The sequence below is a fragment of the Larus michahellis genome, chromosome 3, assembly GCF_964199755.1.
Source record: "Larus michahellis chromosome 3, bLarMic1.1, whole genome shotgun sequence".
Lineage (NCBI taxonomy): Eukaryota > Metazoa > Chordata > Aves > Charadriiformes > Laridae > Larus > Larus michahellis.
In genome coordinates this window covers 90,704,118-90,728,124 of record NC_133898.1, presented here as the reverse complement: position 1 = coordinate 90,728,124, position 24,007 = coordinate 90,704,118, and the positions used below count along the sequence as shown (strand labels likewise).

At 44.2% G+C, this 24,007-nt stretch overlaps 1 protein-coding gene across 5 annotated transcripts in view; it reads right to left on the bottom strand.

Moving 5' to 3' along the window:
* Positions 1-24,007, bottom strand: part of BACH2 (BTB domain and CNC homolog 2) — a 203,311-nt gene that overhangs the window by 94,801 nt on the left and 84,503 nt on the right. For 2 of the 5 annotated variants that reach the window (XM_074581131.1, XM_074581133.1), the window contains 2 exons: positions 20,274-20,382; positions 79-230 (listed from right to left, as the gene is read on the bottom strand). The gene's annotated coding sequence lies outside the window, so the exon portion shown is untranslated. Of the gene's footprint in view, positions 1-78; positions 660-20,273; positions 20,383-24,007 lie in introns of those variants that run through there. The other 3 variants (XM_074581132.1, XM_074581136.1, XM_074581134.1) reach the window with 2 other exon arrangements.

The following is a 24,007-nucleotide window of genomic DNA, read 5'->3' as shown; positions in this document are numbered from 1 at the left end:
TACTGCCTCCACCTTGCTTCCCCAAGACCCTTTTTTTTTTTTTTCTTTAAATAGAAAGGAATTTGAATCATGACTTACATGTAACTTTTCTAGGTTCTGTGCTGGCTAAAATGTTCTCACGACGCAGGGAACAGGATCAATGGAGGAATTATGAGGCTGCAGCAATCCATTAAGAAGTGGCCCTCCAAAGTTTTGTACGGCAATGTTCTGGCAACTCAGTCGATAGCAACCTAAAATAAAATAAAGGCAGTCATTATCAAATTCAAGCGCTGAATCTTCACAAAACCCCTCTTTTTTTTTCTTTTTTTTTTTTTTCCCCTCTTCTAATTCTAAAAACAGTTTGGGGCCCTTTTTTTTTTAAGACAGAAGGTCTTTATGTCAAACATGACAATTACATTATGGTCATTACATTCCTCTTACCTTTAAACTGTAGACACCTTACAACAAAGACTATTTTGTTCTTGTATTCATATAGCACCTAGACATATGAGGCCCTTGAGAAGAATTACAGAACAGATAAACTAACACTTCTGTGATTATTCTACCAGATCATACCACAGGTATGTGCACACTTACGCACACGTACTAAGAAATTTTTTACGATGAGGATGGTGAGACACTGGCACAGGTTGCCCAGAGAAGTTGTGGATGCCCCATCCCTGGAAGTGTTCAAGGTCAGGTTAGACAGGGCTTTGAGCAGCCTGGTCTAGTGGGAGGTGTCCCTGCCCATGGCAGGGGGGTTGGAACTACATGAGCTTTAAAAGTCCCTTCCAACCCAAATCATTCTGTGGTTCTATCTATGAAACTGCACATCACACCAAAAAGGCATTCCAACAAAACTAGCAAAATGATCTAACACACTTTAAATATAAATTAATCCTGGCTTTTGTCAAAGCTTCGCTTTGATTTTATCAAGTCAGGAAGATCAAATTTGTCCCTTTGTTTCCGCTTTATTCTGGGGAGCTTCAGAGAAGAAACACCATCAGCATAGTTCAGTATCCCTCAGTTAATGCAATGTGTGTCATACTCCTCTATCCACCCTAAAGCAAAGCTACCCATCATACCAGTCCATGTCAAAAGAAAATTGGAGAGGGAATAAATAAAATGTTCATGTGCCCACAGCAAATTCATTGTGCTGCCACCGCCGTGCAAGGGGCTTGGGGCTCAGCCCTCAGAGAGGACGCATTCTGGGATGGGGAGCAGAGCTGGGGCCGGGGAGCTGGAAGAGGGGGTGAGCCCCCTGGCACCCAAGTAGTCCCAGCATCCCCACACAGCCCAGATCCTATCCAATGCCCAGTCCCAGCTGACTCCGAAAGGGCTTCCCCCATCTATCAAGGAAGCGGCCACACTCTAAAGTGGTTGGGGAGGAGGGTGGGAAGGAAACACTTGTGGAAGGAGAAGTAATTAGTTTTAAGTTACAGGGATTTTCAAGTTGAAGTTTCCAAGTTGCCAGTGCCCAACAGTTCACTGATTTCCTGGGAAAAAACCTCGAATGCTTAACTACTATTTATTTGAATAAAGCTGGTGATGGGGAGTGGAAAGGAAGATGATTTTCTTCTGAACAGAAGGGGACAGCAGCAGTACGAGCAGTGGCGTGTATCTATCACTGCAAGGGCTGTGTCTGCAGAATTACCGCAAACTAAAGCTACATAAAGGGGGAGGCGAAGGGAAGGAAAACAAAAAACAAAAGTTTAGATTTTTTAAAAAAAATACTATTATTTTTCTGAAACTTGCAAAATGAACTCTTCAGTAAAAACTTCTTGTTTCTCAAGAAATGTCTACTGACTCCATAAAACGTTAAAAAATAACACAAATCACTGCAAAAGAAAGAGGTGTAGTGGTTGTTTTTTACAGGTATGCGGTTCCTGGTTAAAAAAAATAAATCAATACTTTCTGAGCACTGATGCTACAGCATTTTACACCAAGCCTTTTAGAGAACTGGATCACTTACAAAAAGTAGGTTATTTCTCCCGCATGCAACCTTCCTAGATGATTTACCAACAGATGCTCAAAATACTGCTGCGTGCAAGGATTACCTAGATGGGGACTTGGAAAGAATCAGGAGGCTATGCTAGGAACAAAATGCTTGTGCCTCTTCGTTTATAGCATTTTCTCCAACTGGGCGTAACGCTCATTGACAGACTGTAAGACGACCAAATATTTACGGTCACAAATATACATTATCTAAATTGCCCATAAAACTAAAAATATAAACTCCAAATCTGTTCAGTCATAAATCACCGGTAGAACAAATATAACTGTTGCTTACTCAATAGCCAAAGGAATAAATAAAACCAGGCAAGGCTCTGTGTTTTCGAGGACAAGTTAGTTTTCTGAGCTAAAACTGCACTTGACACAGCATATCAGGAGGAAAGGAGAATGAACAGAAGAGGGGAACAGGGAAACAAGAAAAAAAGCAGGGGGAGGAAGACTTTCAGTGCCGCGCTTTTCTGAGAAGGTGTGATTGATGTTCACTGCTGTAGAAAGCATGAGGCTGCATCCCAAACATTTCAATCCCTTCTGCAAATGTCTCACTCCGTATCTCGCCCCATGTTCGTTCCCTAGATATTCTTGCCCTACGCGGGACGATCCGACCAGCATCAGGTTTTACACATGATCTAAAACATGAAAGCAGGAATCTCTCTTCCCAGGGGTCAGCTTAGGGTAGACTGAAACCTAACCCCCCGCCTACACTCAACACGACAGCTTCTTCATGCTTTCCATTCGGTAAAAGAATTTTCTTTCTGAAACAGGCAAATTATTAACAGCAAAACTGCTGCTACAGCTGTAAATTACAAGGAATACGTGAAAAATGAGCTTATGTGAAATGAAAAGCCAACAGTGCATCTACTGAAGAGGAGTTTCGACATTTTAACATGCTGACTGGCCAGGTTGACAGCATGGCAAGAGCTGAATCCCAGGCAGGGGAAGATGCACTCTCCATTCCAAGGCTTGCTCACATCAAGGTCTCAGCGCTCAGCACAGACTTGCCCATGTGGGCTATCAGTTATAGCATCGCGAGGTGCCACAAAATCATTGTTCAGTGTCAACTTGAAGACCCAGCTCCTGGAGTCATGGGGCGTGCAAGGAAACTTTTATTTTAAAAAGAAGCATCTGCCTTCACAGCTGCATAGAAAGCTAGAAAGATAACAATACTTCAAACCAGGCATTATAAGCTTTTTTTTTTTTTTTTAACTTGCATTGTTTAACAACCTCTTGTATATTTTTGAACCAGGTTACCTTTTTTCCCCTTTCTGAGGGCTTCTAGTACTACTTGGCAGCTCAAGTTAGCACTGAAGAATGCAAATGCATAGGGAGATGCACCAGACACCACAACTGGCAGAAGAAGGAAGCATGAAGCTAAGAAGTATTGACTTCAAAAAAAAACCCTTCCAGCTTGGATTTCTGCTATACTGAGGGTGCGTTTCAAAGACAGGTTTTGTTGTTAATGTAAAATAATGAGAGCTTTGATGCTTAAGAGCAGAAAAAACGGATAAGTTCTTCAGTTTCCAATGAACAAACCAAGAAAGACGATTTGAGAAGAGTGCAATGAATGTACCCAGGTATCACTCTGGTTAGCATGAAAGATGCTTCAAGCACAGCAAATCGTGTAATCATGGCCCAGAAAAAGAGAGAAGCTGGGCAGACAATGATGGAGGCGAGCAACAAATACACAGTTGGCTTAGCAAACACAGCAATGTTCACAACGGGCGTGTAAATGAGGGCTGAGTAAAACGAACCCAATGTGACAAGATGAGTTGGTGAGCTTCTCACAGACGCGGACAGGAGAAAAAAATATTTAAGGAAGGCTGCGCACCAGCGAGCAGGAAGATGCAAGCACAGATGTACAAACAGAGCTGGTGTTTTCTGAAGCGACGCCTCATTTGGTGGCGTGCAACGCTTCTTACACAAACATGCGCAGAAATTAGTCCCAGTGAAGTCAAGGATCCCAGGCTGTTACATGCAATACCATCACAGATTAGCAAACATGTTTTCTTTACGTTTTACGAGTTTTCGAGTGAAGCTGAAGAGCATTTCTTTCTGGTTGAAACAGCTTCATTGGAACATTTGTAGCTTGCAACTGCTTGAAGGATTGCCTGAGGCTGAGAAGGCATTTGCAATGCTCCTGACGTCAGTAAATTAAACCCAAGATGATATCGATAGCTATGTCAGAAAAGATGCACGGCCTGGCTTCACTATCAGTGCATTTAATTTCCTCCTAATAACCTGCTTGGTTCTTCCAAAGAGAAGGAACATGCTCATCTATCACTCCTGCTTGTGCTCACGTGCACCATTTGGTCAGGGGCAGCCAAAACCAGAAGTCCGAAGGGCACATCAGCTTCTTCCCCAGTGCCCAGAGTTGGGATGCAGAAGACCACCACAACCAAGGAGGTGTGGACCAGAAGTACGGAGGTACCCACCTGAGACCGTGAGGACCGTCTCCGCGGTGCATCCCTATCTGGGCGAGCTGCGTCAACAGTCAGCGGAGACGAGATTGAGCTGTTCGTTCAGATAATGGCAAAACCACGTGAGGAATCAGCCTGGCTGGAAACCACGACTGAAGTCACCAGGAGAAGCAGCAAGATAACTGCCACTGACTGACTGAAGGGGAAGGCAGCTGCTGCTGCCCTGTGCTGGCCAGGGAAGCGCTCCAGGGTCTGCAAACTGGATATTCCCCAGCTACGCTTAACAGCACCAACTGGGCTTAAACGGAAAACCCTCAGAGAAGCCGGGGGATGTGCGTGGGGGGAATTTTCCACCCTCTCTTGTCCTCTGGTTGCAGTTAAGTCGGTGACACATTAACCAGGCTGGGCTAGGAGAGGCGGGAGATTAGTTCAAGAGCATCACCACAGGAACTTGTAAATCTTTTTATGTAAAATATGAATGACCTTATCATTGGAATATACATGACTTTAAATAAAGCCACCGTTGAAAATATTTTATCTTGGTGGTATGACTCATGAAAGAACGGCTAGGTGTAAAAGGGAAGTAAATATATGCTGTGAGAAAGACCCTCCCCACAACATTATCAAATGACACATGATGAATATTTATGCCCCACGCAGTAAAACCAATACATGGCAAAAGTCACAGCCTAATACTTTGTGTCAGATCTGATGAAATTCAGATATCTGGCTTATTTCGCCTTAAGGACTGGAGATTTTGGTTAATACACATGCCAACAGGAGAAAATAAGGTGGTTCGGTGACAAGGATGAAATTGCTGTCCCCGTGCCTGGTATCTTGGAAGATGATACCGGACTGGCCAGCCCTGGGTCTCTCAGGTAAGGATGTTTCCCAGGCCGGGACAAAATGACACAGCTCACTGGGTTTCTGCTCTGGGATTCCTGCCCCAATGCACATGAACCACGAGAACACACGCCTGCCCTCCCAAAAGGATGTTCCCGCCTTGAACGATTATCACAGTCAGACTTTTACTGACGATTTCTTTTAAAAAATGCAAATCGAGAAAACAGTTAAAATACAGAACGAAAGAACGGGCCACAGTCAACCACAAAAATTCCCCATAAGGTTCAGCATGTGGGAAACAGATAAGTAAATGCTGCGAAAGATGAACAATATTTAAGTATTAACACAAATGTTTTTTTTGGGAAGGTTTATCTGGCATCTCTACCGGTTTTCCTCCAAGCTCTAATACAAAAATAACTATGTCTAACTGCAACTGGGAGAGATGGCAGCTGCTCAACATTGCTCCCTTTTTTCTTTGTACTCAGAAAAAAAACCCCTACTGTCTTACAACATCAGACAAACTAATTTTCAGGTGATTTCAGATCAGGGTGAAGTCAGTGATGCATTTGCCAGTTCAGAAAGTTCAGTCAGTGGTCTCATTTTCATCAGCTTGTGAAATGAGGACAAACGTGCGCAACATGAGGGCAGGAGAAACACAGCCTTTCTCCAAGCTGTACAGCTGGTCCCCCATGCTCTAGCATGAAGTGAAGGAATTGTCCTTCAGCTCTAGAATGAAGTGAAGGAATCATCCTTTAGCTCATACAAATGCTGAATGCAACAGTTGTGCATCATACTATGAATCATAGAATCAATCATAGAATCACAGGATGATCTAGGTTGGAAGGAACCTTAAAGATCACCTAGTTCCAACCCCCCTGCCATGGGCAGGGAACCCCCTGAAGAGTGAGCCCATGCCAATGAAGGTACGCGTCTACCACGAGCCCGCGCAAGCTGTGGTGGGGCTGAGAGTGGACCAATACTGCATCTCATGTGAAGGAACTGCTTCTTAGCTTCTCCGTCTTCACCCTCACACCAAGCAGGGAAAAGCCAAAAGACCTAAAAATGTTTTGTGGGTTTTCTTCACTGGTCGTAACAAACAGAAAAAGAGAAAGGCAGAATCGTGATGGGAAAGAGCTTCAAAAATACATTCCCTGTTTGGTGAACTCAAGTCTGCTTTAACAAGAAAAGCCAGAGAGGCCACGCACAGTAATGCTGAGAAAAAGGAAATGGTACTTCACTTTAGCCAGAGTCATAAATCTTAACAGCGAGCCTCTAACGGCAAAACGGCGAACAGGGGAATTTTTATACACAGATAATTAGTTGCGAGCTGATATCGGGTTTACTGTGCTGTGCGCTCCACGTGTGCAGCGCCTTCTCAACCTGTAAAACACCGCGTGAGACTCTGGCTGCCTCGCTGCCACTGCCTTCACCAGGAGGTGTGGGGCTGAAACTCCCAGAAACTCTTATAGTCAAAAATGCAAAGTGGAGATGGATATTTCTGCTCCACAGAAATCCGAGGCAAACTCAGAAAGATTTTTCCGACGGGCAAAATGCACCGTGCTTGTAAAACCACCCCCTCTGCTACAGGGGAGATGGATCAACAGGACACCTTGTCCCACCATTAGCACCCTCATCTTCTGGGGTACAGACCCCACTCGCAGATCCTGCAGAGCAGGCAGTTCGGTCAGGGAAAAGGCTGACCCACTGAAGCAGAGAAAGAAAACGTGGTCGAGGAAATTCATCAGCCAGAAGCAGCTGCAGAGCTGTCTCGCAAGGACTAAAGTCAACAGGGTGTTCCCACCACCTCTGCTGGGAATAAGGCTGCCCAGCTGCCAGTGCTTGTTCCTCGACATCTTGCAGTGTTTCAGAGCACGGCCAGGGATTTCCACTAGCAACAGACGTGAGCAAAGGCTCAACCGCATCAAATAGTCAGACCACAATTCCAGTCAAAGAAAAGCCGCTTTTTGGTTTCTAGATGAGAGGGTATCCAACGGACACGTGCCAGCAGTACGCCGGGCACCTGAGGTGCCGGTGAACACCCCTGGCACTTCTGACGCTACCTTAGAAGGGACAAATTTCGTCTAGAGAAGGAGGTGTGGAAGCCTTCATCCCCCAAAAGATGCCCAAGTTAGAGAACAGCCTGGAGAGGAGTGCAGTTTGCTGCTGTAAGACTGGCCGAGAGACAGCCTGGTGAGCAAGGAGAGCCCACCCCGTTCGCACCAGGAGCTCTGAGGCTATGGCCCCTGCAGGCTGCCTTGGTGTTCCTAACTACTTTCTGCCCATCTTCTGTTCTCTTTTTCATCCCTAACCCAGGGCAAAAGGGCAGATACACTGCATTGATCGATCGCACTTCTCTGCTGGTCCGAAAGAGCTGGAGGCAGGTTGAGGCTACAGGGCAGACCAGCGCCACCATCCCCACAAGCTTCATCTGATGGGGTTAGGCAGCAGCTCTCCTGTCCAAGGCTCAGCTCTCTTGCTACCTTATGTTAAACCAATAGACCAATCTGTATTTACTGTGCTAAACTACAATTATGGGGTGGTTTTTTTCATCATCCAGCCTAATGGTATGCAGCTGTCACAGAAATCTTTGAACACATCACTGGCTCTCTTTGAGCTGATTAACCAGATAAGGAATTGTAGCCAGAAGACATGAAAGGATGGGTCCAAATTTCAAACTCTCAGCTGAGCAAAGACTGTATGAAATGGGGGTGTGGGGGGGGAGAAGGTTCACAACACAAACGAAGGTTTTGTTTACTATGGATCTAAACAGGTGAAACCCTCTCTGTCGCTCGGCTTAAGAATCAACGCACACCATCCTCAGAGTGGTGCTGGCAGGGATTTACAGCTGCCACACCGATCTATGTGGATGCCAGTATTTGTGTCGGGTTTTTTCTGGACTGGAATTGAGGGAGAACCTACCAACAAATCTAACCTTACACTGAAGAGAGCTCGTTGTGATATTGAAGAACTCCAAGACCACAGCCCCTTCACCCAAGCTGCTTCTGTTCAGCGCATTTCTTTGGATAGCACAGTATTATTTTTTGTTTTAATTCAAGACAGCTCTGTGTATTTGCTTCTATTTCTAGCATAATGTTTACTATTCCAATCAGAACGTTCTGTAATCTCATCTAAACATTTTATTATTAATTGCTGCACCCCGCACCCCACCCTTAATAATTATCCTCAGGAGAGGTAAACAGTTCAACACGAGTTACTTTAGTTAAAGCCATGAATATGCATTATTTATTTATTTAGGTAAACAGTAATTAAGAAAAATCACCCAGACTGTCTTCTGTTTGAAACGAGCACTACTTCCCCAGCCTTGCCATGGGAATTGCAAGTCCCCTGAACACATACATTACTCTGTCCTCCTTCACCGTGATTTACATTTCCGGGCCTCAGACTACGCAACAGCTGCCAGGAAAGCAGTCCCGACATTGTCCAAGGTTGTGCAATGACTCCAAAGCATCCACACTCACTCTCGAGGACAAGCAGCAGCTACCCAGATGCCAGTAGAGTGGAAACTCGCAACATCTTGGGTGCAGGATGAGGACCAGAACGCTTCTATCTATCACCCAATATGCTGATTTTTACTTTTTTGCAGCAAGACCACCTCTACTAACATCAAAACACTCATGACCCGCCTCTGCTCTCTCTACGTGGACAAAGGGCTACGTCCTTACAAACCGAGGGGCTGTCGCCACCGTGGTCTCTCCATGCTAAGCTGGGGAGCAGCCAGCCCCAAACCAATGAGTGTTTGGTGCCAGAGCAGTCAGATAGCCCCACGTGCCATATATGTATATATAAAAAAATAAATATGTATATAACCCATGCATTGGTTAATAAGCGGCTCAGTGTCTCCACTCAATTCCCCTGGTTTCTTCCTCAGTACTACACGACCTCAAATACGGGAACATCCCGTCCTGCCTAACACTTCCACCAACTTCTGCCACGCTCCGTGACAGAATCAGGCAGCACCACAGGCAATGAAGCCACTTACAGGGAACTCATTTTTTTAACCCAAAAAATTAAGACACGTCAGACAGTCCTGACATGGTTGACCATCCAGCCTAAGGATCGCACCGGTGCTACAAGAGAGGAATCAAAATGTCTCCCAAAGACAAAGGGATTTTCGCAGATCTAGAATTGTTAAGTAAATAGATAAAACTGCGGTCTGGGCTTTGTTTCAGTTTTCAGAGCTAATTTCCGGCCACCGTTCAGAGAAATGCTTTGCATTTCCATTTCTGACTCACCCATTTTAACAAGCGCGCTCGCTGGAATTACTAAGCACGGGATCCGATCAAAACATTTCGCTTTCTGAATCAAAGCGCTTTTCAGTTTTATTGATGCGAACTTACCTGTAAAATTTAACATGGTGACTGACAACACTGGGGGTGTGCGGGCAGGGTCGGGGCGTGCAATGCGATGGGTCTCTCTCCCACCGGGCGCCCGGCATCCCACCGAGGCACGGGGATGCCTCCCAAATTCTGCACAACCGCTCAGCGCGGGCTGACGCCCGACTCCGGCATCCCGATCACAAAATGATACACCCTCCCAGAGACACGTTTAAACGTTGGGTATGAATGAAAAGCATTCCTGAAAAGAATCTGTTATGAAACCGAAAATCGGAGACCGCCGCAGCGCTGTGCCTAAGTTGAGTCATCAGTTCCCTTTACAGCCTAATAATTGACACTGCCTTGATCAGAATGACTGATCCGAATGTTGTTTTGTGTTTGTGTGTTTTTTGTTGTTGTTTTTTTTTTTATTTAAAAAAAAAATAGATTTTCTATGTAAACAAGCTGCCTGTCATCTCGCAGGAGTGTTTGTATTTGCCAGATCACGGGAAACATCTGTCAAAAACAGATTTCGCTCTCCTCAGTCAACTCGGTACAGTCTGAATCTGACTGTACTACAAAGAAACCAAAAACAGGTCTTGTTACGGAAAAAATACGCTGCCAACTCTCAGTGAAAGCACTGATTTTATTGCATTTTCTTGGAATTAAATGCTGCAAAGATTATTAGAAGAGTTCCCTCCTTCCCCTGCATGAGCTCTCCTGAAAAGGAAACCCTGGGAATTTAAGAGCTGCTTTTCTCCCCTCTTCCGGCGCTTTTCCAGAATGAAGTACCTTCTAGGAAGAGATAGATAAGAGAAGAAACAAGGTTCAGTAAAACTTCAGAGCATGCTGATTTCCCACCTTTCGACACCGGTACTCGGATAACGGAGTGATTCCCCTCCTGATGCTTCCAACAAACAAACACTCCCACGCGTCTGCATCCCTCAGGTCACACCTCCCCAAAACGCTTCAGTAATTATTTTCGCATCTTCTAAAGAGGGAAAGATCGAGTGAGGCTGCAACTGCCTCTAGTGGTGTTTTCTGAAGAAAAGGTGACACAAACCAGGTTGGTTGCTACCACCAGAATAAGGCTGATGCTAGACAGCGTGCTGTGGGTCTTCTGCCAGGGAATCTGCCCTGGAATAGCAAAATCATTAGGGGAAAAAAAAAAAAAGAAACTAAAGGGAGAAACAGATGCAGACTTTAACAGAAAGAAGATTAGACTACCCCATTAGCATGAAAATGGAGAGGAGATGACTAGGGCAGGAGCACCAGGCTCAAGGAGTACCAGCCAGGTGTCAGGGCTGGGACTGAACATAGACACCTGTTAAATGGACCAATAATTTAAAGATTAAGGGGACAGTATTTGAAATATTTAACAGCGAATACATGGTCTTATCAGAAGTGTGTCTCTGGATGGGTGAGAAATTAATGTCCACGTCTGTATTACCTTCCGTAGACCGACACCGCCAGTACTGTGGAGCTGACGTGATGCCCTATTTTTGTGTTTTGCCTGGCAGTAACTCCAGCCCAGCACCTCAGACTGAGCACCCACCAGCACTTGGACACACAACTCTCAGCTTGTATCAGTAACTCATGGATTACACAGCATGCTACTAATTCTTAAAAATTAAGGCACGGAGACAGGAGGAGAACCTCATTACACTTTGGTAGAAGATGGAGGAGGACCATTTAAACACTGAGAGTAATACAACAGCAGATTTTAAAACAAGGAGACAGACAAAATCCAAAGCTGAGGAGGAGAAGAAATGATGAAACAAAATGCATAATAAAGGGAAAAGAAAATTATTTACTGGCTGAAGATGACATCTGATTTTATTTCCGTAACTGTGGTAGACAGTTGGATATGAAACTAATACTTACTGTATTAGTATCTGCAAAATATTGTACTCTATCTCCTCTGAATGGGGCAGAAGTGGATTTAAATGAAAGTCCTGCTTTTCAAAGACAAAGAAATCTTCACGCCAGCAATTTACACAGCTCTTTTGAAGTCAGAAATGACTGCAGAGCTACACGTAAGAAACAAACCTATGACAATACTAAACAAGATGTAATCTCAGCTGTGATTTAGAAATAACGTCCAGAAGCATATAGCCTTAGCGCTGTTCAGCACAGAATCCAATGAGTATCATCCACCTTGTAATATTTTTGTGGAATCTCGTATTTTTCTGACCAATGCTTTTACCTACTTCAGCTATTTTAGAGAGAAATGGACAGCCACACTCCCAAAACCTGAGGAGACACGCTATTTTGGCCCGATTTGAGAAGAGAATGCACTTAGCACCGGTTTTATCTGCCTGACCAAGGATAACACATGCTTTCCACCCTGACTTTTAGAAACTCTTTGAAGTTTTATTATTCCAAGGTATGAGGGTGGCAATACAAAGACAGAGGAAGCAGAGAAAAATTGAATGGGAATTAAAAGCGCTTTGCACTCTCAAGCCTGCAAGCAAAAGAATCATATTTGGCTTCAGTAGAGCACTGCCAAGACTAACAAACCATTTGCCGTCTGGTGCTGCATACCAGCAGCTCGTGCACAAACCTACATTAATGTTTTGATGCAAGCTAAGCGGGCAAAATTTGAAGTGCCACTTGTATTTGCTTTTTAGTTAATTTTGCACCAACACTTGAATGTCACAATGAAAAAAAAATAAAGGCATGGGAAAGAAAGCAAAACAGGGCTCATCACCTCATAAAGAAAGTTAAATAAAACAGCAAAGATTGCATTTTAAATGCCTGTCTAGTTCGCTCTAACAGCTCAACTCAAACACAAAACTTAGGCACTAAATGAATTCCTTCTTCAGCTTCATGCCACCTGAAAACAGAAGTTCAATACCAGTATTGCCACCATCCCAGCTAACTATCACCCAAAGCAGCAGTAAGAACCAGCATGCATTGGGCTAGAATCAAAGCCAACTAGATAACTAGAAAAAAGAATGATTTTCTTAGCAAGCTACCTTCTCTGCTCTTGAACTGTGGCTATGCCAGCTTCAGGGAAGTCTGGCACAATCCACACTCACCGCTCGTTCCTGTAAGAAAAATGTTGCCTGCACCCAATAACTACCACTTAACTTTGCCATGTGAAAAAGCCTCTCTTTCCAATTCTCATGGCTTTTGGAGACTTTTTTGTTTGCTTCGTTTTTAACTCATAGCACAAAACCTGCCCATTCTGCCTTGATTATCTTGTTTTATTATTCTCCGTAGTCCTGGCACTTGTTTAAAATGATGTAAAAAATAGGCAGTTCCATAGAGCATGATTAATACAGCACATGCCGTACCAAGCAATGTTATATATTTTATTGCTTATGAAGTCAGCGTACCAGAACCAGACAAATCTATTAGTTTGGTTTGAAAGTATATTTTTCTTTTCCTGCTTACAGCAGGACAATTAATACTTGGAAGAAATATCAGAGAAAATAAGCATGGGTGGTAGGTAAGCACTCCTAATGACATAAGCTCACGTTTGGATCACGGGTTGTGTTTTGGTATGTATCTCTATGAAGAAAGAATAACAAATTTTGTGCCCCAGCACGTGACAAGGACACTTGCCACACTGTCTGTTCAGCCATCATCCCAAATTACCCATTACCTGTGCCAGTGTCCTTCTCCCACTGAAAACGTCTGTACTTTCCCTGAAGCTCTGCAAGCGAAAAATTAAATCTGATGCTTTCCCACTTGTTCAGAGTGGCTGATGAAAAACTCATTCATGAATACCTGGGCAAAAAGGCTTTCCACAGTTATAGGACACAGTTACAAAAGCCAACGCATGATGGCCAGCGAATGTTTCTAAGCAGAAATTGGCTTAACACTGCTTCCTACTTGGTAAATAGTGAGAGGAAATTCTAAATAAATATTTGTTTTCCCGTATTTATTTCTACACTGGGTGAGGTAAGACTAAAGGATGTTTAGGCAGTGAACTGATTTCAGGGTTTGTTCCCCGTACACGATTTGGCCTGCAATGTTATAGGGCCTTTAATCTCATATACCTCATGGATCCTATTATCATCACCATCATAATGAAACCAGACACAGCTTACTTCCCGTTCCCCTAGCCCGACACCAGCCGGGCATGCTGAAATGAGAGAGTCGCTCATGTAAAACTGACTGAAGAAGGCTACCCATCATTTCAGCTGCTTGGCTTCACCTCCCCGTGCCAAACAGTGCCACCTCAAGCTGATCCTGCCAACAAGCTGGTCAAGCAGCAGCATCACCCAAGCCATAAGGATCTCTATGACATCCAACGCAGCTTGGCCATAGGAATGGCAGAAAACAGTCCCTGGGTGTTTCTACAATTCCTGTTGCTCTCGGTGCAATTAGATTTTATTGAACCGTAATCCCAGAAAAGCATATTGAATCTTACAGCTAAAGTCAATGAGACTGCATTAAATAGCCATCCTGATTTGCAGGAGGAAAATCACTTCTTCGGTATAAAACTAAATCAGCTCAATAACTTGTGACTTGTAGCTTGGGCACAGGGTTGAAACAGCAACAGACAACTAAGTGGTTACCATATTTTCAGGCACCAGTCATTTAGAGCTTTAAGCAGACTGAATTCCCAGTTTTTCCAGTTGGAAAAAGGGATGAGCATTGCAGGCAGAGAGAGGACATCCAGCATCAGCAGCACACTACCTCAAGTCATCTGTGTTTTCCCATGGCAGCGGACTCTGAGCTAACCAGCCTCGGAAGGCACGAGACATCATTTTCCCTGTAATTAAAGTCCTCGTACTTAGAGGTCTGGATTAGACACAGCAGCCAATCTGGAGCTGCACTATGTCTCTCCAAGTGAGAAGAGCGCTCTTTATTCATTTAAAACCGCAGTAACTCAACAAAATCAATGGGGCTGCTCCTAGGTCCACCAAGGCTTATGGAGGGCTCTAACTCACAGCCCTTCCGGCGCATCTGCCTGGCACCACTCACACCTCCCTTCTGCCTTCTCACGTGCTCTCCATGGATGTTCGCTCCCGGCCACGGTCAGAGGCAGGGCTGGCGGACCTCTGGTCTGACCCTCATTCAGCACCCGGGCTCAGACTTCAGACTGCTGCGTGCTGCCGTCAACCAGGGTCCAAATGTGAAACCAGAACCAGACCAAACCATCTCATGAATGAGGAGAGTGGGAAAACTGGGTGCAGTGAAACAGTGCAGAAAAATAAACAGGAAAGTAACTTGACAAGAGAGTTACTGAAGAAAAGCCAACCTGCCCACGACAAAGGCTGGCTGCCTGGCTGCCAGGAACAAGCAGAGGAGGGAGGACCTGGGAAAGAAGAGTATACCTTGTGCCCCTTCTGTACCCTTCCAGACATGAGTCATGACGGAGAAGAAACTTCTCATGGAAGGGCCAGGATAAAGAGTATCAGTGGCAGAAAGAGGTCCAGGTGAGTACAGGTCTCAAGGTAAGGCTGGGGAAGTGCTTCTGTGGCCATGGGAGTAGGAGGAGGAGGACTGAAACAGGTCAGGGATGGGAGGAGTAAGCAGGTCCCAAAGAGGAGGATCTCTAACTAACCTTGGCAGCTTTGAGAAAGTTGAGGGTCAGGTCAAGGGAAGGTTTGCGAAAGTAAGACCAAAAAAAAGGGAAGGCAGTAAGAAGGTGGGAGGACAGGAAACAGCAAGAGCTGTTGTAGCAGAATCAAACAGAAAACAAAACGTGGCTCTGGTCTGAATATGAACCTGTCTGTACTTTCGAGATCTCATCAGTGGCCGGAGAAGAGCATTACTAATGTTTGGAGAAGAAAAAGAGTATATGGGGCTCTACACTCCACACCTTCTTCCCAGAAAAAAATAATTACTGTAAGGGGTGAGAAAAGTTTAACTGCCAACCCACAGAAGACAAAAGGACACATCAAAAGGCATGTGACTTGTCATTTCTGATTCCTTAGTCAGAATTAGCATCGGCACTGGGTGAGATTCATATACAAATCTCTTAAATGAGTATTTGCCTATCAGAGGCTGAATGGAGGAGTAGAAGGGCTGAAGGCCAACGATGGTAATGGGCTAACTGGACACCCTCAGCAGGTGCCAAAATGCTGTACCAGCACACACCTTGCCAGGAGACTGGAAAGGTGATGGCCTGCTCCCTCTTATCACCTTCCTCAACTGCTAGGGTCACCTTTGGTAACCCTCTGACCAGGCTCAAGCATTCTTCGGTTTCTTTCTTACACACAATTGTATTTAAATGTTAAGAGAACTCCATGTAACTCGGGAGATGACAGAAGCTGCGTTTCTGATCCTGTTGGGTTTGTGTGGGTCGCGCGTGTCGAGCAGACAGGAATGACTCAAAGCCGTAAGTTGACAGACTGAGAGGAGAAAGGCGAGAGACAGGGAATACTCCAAATGCCTGCTGCTGCACTGGTGCAGCCAAACTCCAGGAGAAATAGGCCTGAAAGACTCGGAGAGAAAAAAACCCAACCCTTTCTAGATCTGGAAATCATTCCTTCTGCTCTTGAACACTGAAATGCAATCAGCATGGGTGATCATTCCCTGGGAGGAAGCGCATTCCTCTTGCTCTAGTCCCCAGGGTGGCTCTCCCCATCTCAACATCCATGTCTTTCAGCAACATCAACAGGCTTCACCCTCACGAAGGACCGGAGGAGGACGATCTCCACTGCACAAATGAGGAAGTCAGTCATGGGGCAGATGAAGGAGGTTGCCCGAGAACGCACAGGAAACCTGTGACTGAGGCAGGGAACTGAACCCAGACCATGAGTTCCAGTTGGGTGCCCAGTCCATGCTGAGTGGCTGACAGATCACCTCTTCTACCGGGGCTTTGAAATTTAAGTTTGGTGGGTTTTTTAATGAATGTGTTGGGTTTTTTTTTCATTTGTCTAGCCACTACGTTTCATTTCACTCACAATTCCGCTTTGTGGAAGCTTTTTATTCTGCTTCTTTTTTGTTTTGGCTTAAAAACCCAACACAACTGAACATTAAACAGTATTTAACCTTCACTATTTGGTCTTCTCCCCTACCATCAGCCTTTCTCTAGCTCTCGGTGTCCTTTATTTCTGCACCCTGCGCTCACAACTGTGGCTTCATCAAAACATGTCAGGGATATTTAGGAAGAGATGTCATTCACAGCTTCAAAGAATTACAGCAACTGCTTATGCAAACAGCAGTGTTGTGAGGCAGCAGAGCAGATCTGGTGGGAAAACCAGAGAAAGGAGATGCACAAAAAAGGTAAGTTCCAAAGTAAATGCTCCAATGCTGCTGTGCATCACGTCAAAATGAGCAATTGGCTGAAGAACAGCTACCAGTAAGCCACCACATCAGGCTGCCTAGAATGTTTTACTGGTTTGGCTAATGAATCACTGGGCAAATGTGAGCAACGTGCTCACAGCCAGGGTAGTCTTTGTGGTGGGTGAGAACAGTGTCTCTTCCATTATCATCATGATCTGTGGTTTAATTGATATTTGAAAATGTCTTAAGCTCTTCCAGTGAAAGGCGCATAATATGTATTTCTAAGACAAAATTCTGTGGTATTATACTATTTGCAAGGAGGTGCAACAAGTCAAACCATTATTTCTTTAAATAATTCACACTGTCTGAATCCCTTACAGAAAGTCTCAAGATCTTGAGAGGGGAAAAAATAGCTAATTTCCACCTGTGTAATAACTAACTCAGTGAGAAAGAAAAAGACTTCAGACTTCTGTGGGAAAATGCTGCAAAACCACAAACTTTCAAAAGTGCCCAATATGCTATTTTCAGCTTATCTGGATGAGGCCCAAAATATCCACAGCTAATCAAGGTGCGTCAGAAGATTGTTGCCATTCCTCTTACACCAGAGGCTCTCAGTAACTTGTGCCCACTGTGCATCCAAGGCTGTCAAGTCCTACAAAATAACATCAGACTTTTATGTTTAAAGCAGGCGAGCAGCTGCAAAAATAACCCTCTAAAAATATTGAATACTTAGTCCCACTCGGCATCTGGAAAAACAATTACTGATTGAAAAATTCAGTGTTTGATATTACTTAATAGTTGGGGAAAAACTATTTGTGAATCATAATTAACATTTATTTAACTATTTAAAAGCATGCATCTACTGTTTGAGGTTTCAGGGAAAGCCAATATGTGGCCTTCTGGCACCATTAAACAGACTAATACAATTAAATCGGAGGGACATGAGGCAGAAAGCCGTGCTGAAACAGTGAATCCTTCAAGGAACTGGTATAACTGAGATTATCTCAGTAGGGTGTGCCCGGCGACACCAGGTCTGAACCTGCTCTATCAAATGAGTAGTAACAACCTCAGGGTAAATTAAATAAATGCACAGCTCCAGCCTCTGGTGCCACAGTGATTCAAACACCATGACACAAACTGGATGAAAATACAGCACTAAAGCAAAAAGTTCCCCTGAAACAGCTGCAAGGCTTATGGGCAACTGTACGGCTGTGCCAGCCTGGGGCCGGGTGGCAGCAGGGCTTCCTGCTGGCAAGTGCTGCAGGGCCCTGAGAGAATGGACCAGAAGGGATCATCACCCCTGGAGGAGCCAGGTTCCTGCCTCCCACGCTGAGAGCATGGCCAGCAGGACCAGGGATGTGATCATCCCCCTGTACTCGGCACTGGTGAGGCCCCACCTCGAGTGCTGTGTCCAGTTTTGGGCCCCTCACTACAAGAAAGACACTGAGGTGCTGGAGCGTGTCCAGAGAAGGGCAACAGAGCTGGTGGGGGGTCTGGAGAACAAGCCTTATGAGGAGCAGCTGAGGGAATTGGGGTTGTTTAGCCTGGAGAAAAGGAGGCTGGGGGGAGACCTTATCGCTCTCTACAACTGCCTGAAAGGAGGTTGTCAAGAGGTGGGGGTCAGTCTCTTCTTCCAAGTAACAAGTGATAGGACAAGAGGAGATGGCCTCAAGTTGCACCAGGGGAGATTTATATTAGGAAAAATTTCTTGACAGAAAGGGTTGTCAAGCATTGGAACAGGCTGGCCAGTGAAGTAGTTATCATCTCTGGAGGTATTTAAAAGATGTGTAGATGTGGCACTTCGAGACACGGTTTAGTGGTGGACTTGGCAGTGTTAGGTTTACAGTTGGACTCGATGATCTTAGAGGTCTTTTCCAGCCTAAATGATTCTATGACTCTATAAAAACAACGTTGGCTTGGGTCAGGACAAGTTCCAGAAGCAGACAGACCATCTATAGGCAGGATGCTGAAAACAAACGTTTTGCCTTGTTCTGAATTTCTAATTAGAAAACTTTCAAACTTTGTTAGAACTTAGACTTTTCTAAGTCCTAATTTCCTCCAAGCAATTCCCTCACTCATTCTCTGCCCATTTGCCGTAGCTGAGGTGTCCCATCACTGACAGCAGACGGGTCCTTTTTTCATCTCATTCACATCCGCACATGCAGAATTGGTAGGCGGAGCACCCCACAGGTCCAGTAGGCGCAGAGCCAAGGATGAAATGGTAATCAGTGCATCTGGCAGATAACTGCTGGCAGAGCAAGGATTTTTGTCCAGCACAACCTGACCTGGAGAGTGACCCAGGTGTGTCAGTTGACCTCACAGAACAAAAGATCCACAAACAAGAAATCTATTCTGGAAGGCTGACTCAACTGCTTTACCACTGGGTTTGAAGGACTTGGTGATGGGATTAGTATATATATGTGTGTGTTTATATATATATATATATATATATTTTAAAACTAGTTTATATACAGCAAATGTAACCTGTAGGGAACATTTCACAAAGTGCTGAGGAGCGTGAGCAGCCTGTATAACATGCTTAACTATGTGATTTGAGCCCTAAGTCACTAACTCTCCCACCCTTGCTCTCTGAAGCCACTGTATTATCAGAGGCCATTTCAAGGGAAATGCACTTTAGTCATAAATACCTCTCGTATCGTACTTCTCATAACCTGTATCAGCAGCAGCAGACAAATGAAGGCAATATAAAAAGAAATAAAAGTTATACAATTTCAGGTCACAAACATCCCCAAATGGATTCTGTTTTCAAAAGGCACTGCATAAATGGCATGATGAGGTTTTCTTGGTGTATATCTTGAAGTTTGCTAGGATGATGTTATTCATTTTAAGCGTAAACATGTTCTCAATGCCATACTCAATGCAATTGGCTTGTAACCTGAAATGGGGTCTTTTCCTTGACACGTGCTCATCAAGGAGACAGATGCAGCTGACCAAATTCACCACCGTTCACAGACTACTGATGCTCCCTAGCCATACTCACAGCATGTCCGAAGACACAAACCAGTGCTCTTTTCGGATGAGTTAGGGCAGCTATTCACAGAATATTTCAAATTGAATTAGGAGATCCCAGTTTATGAAAATCTCCACAAAGCATTTACCCTAGCAGGGCTATACCAGCATAGCTAAAATGCTGAAGTGCAAAAATGCAGACGGGGATGATCACTCAAAAAGCGTGTATGCCACAGGGTGAATGACAAAATAGATCAACATGTATTTTTCCAAATTTCTTTCTAGGCTTATATGTAGCTGCCTGTTCTCAGAAGTGTTCAGGTATTGCGCCGGGGAGTTTTAGAGCAAGTCAGCAAAGAGCTTTTAACGGGCTTCAGCTCTACGCTTCAGACATGGGAGTGCTTGTGTTCCTACGTGCTGTCTACTAGATGTTAAGATTAAAACTATGAAATTATAAGGAACAATAAAAACACCTAAAAAATGCCCCCAAACCAAAGAAACCATTTAATGTGGCTTTTGCACAAATACTTACTTACAAGACAGTCCTGGACGCGATTTCCAAGCAAGCCAACTGCTGCTCTAGACAGCTTACTGGATGGTGTGGCTCAGCACTTTCATATAAGCAGCACCTACAGTTATATCTAGGAAAGGAAATAAAACCAAAATTCTTTGTCAGCAAACACGCAAATAAAGTCATCTTTCTTTTTAAAACCATAACCAGGTTAAAATGCTAGCTTTAGTAGGACCCGATGAAGATCTCACGCCAAGCTTCACGTGAGCTGCCCGCTTGCAGGAACAAGCTCCAAGGCGTAGTCAAAGCCTACCCGGCATGCTGAAGCCGAGAGCGACTGCGCTTGAGAAAAAAGCCCTGTGCCGAGCATATCAAAGCAGTGAACAAACACACGCAGCTGTTTTTCTCACCTAGTTCAACTTAAAACACTTGCAGGAAACGCAAGACGAAATACCAGCATCAGGGCCAAAAAATGTAGGTGATTTTAGCAAGGCCAGGAATTCCAGGCACCAACTTCTTTTCTCTCTCCCTTGAGTGGGTGTTCACTTCTAAGTTGTAGACACGTTAGCAATTCAACGACTGAGCGAATTAATGTTCAACTTAACAGTCATTGTTAGGTTGGGAGGTTATTACTGCTTGTTCTGCTAAAGTGACAGGTTAAAATAGGTTTGTATCTGAAAAGTTGTTTTCTACAATACATATTCCCCGGCTTTTCGTACCAAATAATTTTCTTCCATCACGTCAACTCCTATTGTATGATCCATCACTGCCAGCTCCACCACAGCAGCTGGGATAGGCAAGGAGAAACAGCAAGGGGACGGGCGATGAAAAGAGAGCACTCAGGCCCCATTTTTGGGCTGCCGACTTATTTTTTTTTCCAGGCATTTTATGTTGTTTATGCGAGACTTCTCAACAAAGGAGCCTGCTCGCATTTGCGGGACATGTTCTGCTTTTAAGGCAAACAAGCAAAGGCAAAACCCAAGAGTAAAGACAGGGCTCTACTTCATCTAGACACGAGCCTGAGAAACCTCTTTGCTATCAGGCACTACTTCGTGCACAGCAGCTGTGGATTTCCCAACTTTGCAGGTCATTATTATTAATGGAAAACCCAAATTCTCAAGGTTGAGTTGACTGGTATGGAGGAGAAAAGAAATACCACCACATGTCCAATTTTTGCAGACTCAGATCCATTTTGTACTAGTAAACGAGCTTTTATCCTTCCCTCCTTTGCTTTTTTTTTTTTCTTTTAGGGTATCTCACAAGCTGCTGACAACTCACACTGTACTAAGAGCTGTTCACACCGCACAAAGTGTTTACCACTCACAACTGATGCTAAAAATTAATTTACAGCACCGCTACAGCAAGCTTTGACAAATTGTCATGTGTTGACACAGTCATAAGTTGTTGGTTAAAAAAAGTAACACTTCCCTCTTCTGCCACCTCATGTTTGAGACCAGGGATGGGCACATTATGCAAAGTTTGAGGGTTTGTAAGCTTCACAAATGTTTGGTCTTCACAAAACAAGCTCAGTTGTGAAAGTTTTTTCTCTTACAGTTAGGCGTGTGTTTATTGCCAAAAAGAGTCTAGTAAGAAAAAAAAAAAATCCTTTCCCATCTACCAAGATTTGTGTGTTGTGCAAAACTAGGAGAAAAATGCTGTAAAATAAATAACCTTGCACGATACTTGTTCTAGATAAGATCAGACCAGGGACAAATACCCTGTATCAACTACTCAGAGCTGCAGACACCACCCTCCTACTGTAGAAAGGAAGGAAAAAAAATATAGCTGCAAGTAAGAGTTTTAATTGTTCTCAGCTGTCACACAATGTTATCTTAAGCAAACGCATTTATTTCTCAATTCTTCTGTATAGGTCTATATGGAAAAAAAAAGCGGCGTCATTCATCAGACAAGGTCCAAATTGATTTCCGTGTACTCAAGATAGTAAGTCTTAGTCAGCACTCGTGCCCATGAGTGGCAGCTCTTAAATTTTAACTCCTCCTCTTCTTCCCCAGGGCAGGATAAATAATCTGTCTAGTTTACATCCTGGAATCAGTAATGGACACAAAGGTGGTCTCAGCTGAAATGACCAGGGTTTCAGTGGCGATGCTAACTTAAAACGTTAGCCCCACACTAGCCTAAATCAAGGTAAAGAAGCAAGGTCAAGGATCACAGAATCGTAGAATGGTTAGAGTTGGAAGGGACCTTAACGATCATCTAGTTCCAAGCCCCCTGCCATGATGGAGATGATGCCATGATGCCAAGGTTGGAGAGAACCAAATCAGCAGGAGATACCAAGGCATCCATTTGGTCAAGGCGTCAACGACTTCAAGTTATCTTGGTTTTTCTTGTCTCCTGAGGTTTAAATTCCTCCGCACTTCTGCAGAGACACCCATTCAAGTTAGGGACTGGCATCCAGCAACCAAACCAAGGGTCAGTTGGTTTTACCTCCATCATTGTTGACAGTCAGGACAGGAAGACTGTCAGTGCAGGAGAGAAAGGGAGTCGGGGTGGCATGACCCCAGGCAGAAATCAAAACGCTAGCCATAGTCCAGGGCAGCAAAGCACAGTACTGCAAAACGAGCATTCCCAGCGCCTGCCAAATGGGCTTCATGAGGAGCAGTTAAAAGCCACCGCTTTATGTTGTGCACCAGTGACCTGGACTTTCAGTGCTCCAATACCTCTCCCTAAGCTCCACCACCTCTCAGAGCACACACCGCACAAGAATGCAGAGGAAATTCATTCAGGAAATTAACTTGGCAATACAAGGCACGAATTATTTTTTTTTCCCCCTAACACCTGTATGAAGAAGAGATGCTTCCAGTGGTTCCTAAGTCCTGAAAAGAGGCAACGTTGTACATTTGCAGAACTGATTCACCTGTCCCCATAATTTCTCTACCAAACTCAAAACACTTAACATCAACCTAAAAGAGCTCCTGCAAAACGTTAAAGGGGGGTGGTGTGAAATCTCATAGGGACTCTCCACTTGCTCACACCTCATACACCCTGTACAGAATTTCTTCATCGTCTGAGATGTTACTCTGACAAATGCCATATATTACTCTCTGATAGATCTAAAGGAAGCAAAGGACATTTACGTCATTACCGTCAGGATGGACATCATATTAATATCTTATGCTGCTGACTGGAATGATATCATCCATGCTTAATTAGCTTAGATTGCTGTATGTTTAGAAAAGCACTCGAGTGGCAACTCCTACCGCCCTCCCCCAAAGTAACAAAAATTTACAAATATTTTCAGTGCATCACATGAAATGCATTATTTCACTGGATTCACTCCAAGAGTCAATGAGGTTGAAATAAAGATGACTGAATTATTAAGTCAAAAACTTTAGCTGTGTAACTACCCGGAAGGTAACACTAATTTTCCTCCACCTTGGGGGAAAACTAATAAAATCTTAAGTTTTACTGTAAGTGACACTAACTGCCCAAATATAATTTCTTCTGTGCATTTTCACTTCTTTGCTGTATAGAAGGGAACACAAGGAACTTCAGCTCCCTGAGTTCTTACTTTGGGATGGAAAAAGCCCAAGACATCCCCACTAATCCAATGAAGAATACTATTAGGAGAAAAGAGTGACTTGGGGTTTTCTGGTTGGGTTTGGGTTTTTTTTGAGAAACAGTATATGTTTACTTGTGACAAGTTTTTTCCTGATGGATCCAACTTGTGAGTGTGAAGAAACCACCCACAAGCAGAAGGGCCTTTCTTGCCAAGTCCCTTGCGTGAGCTTGTGCCT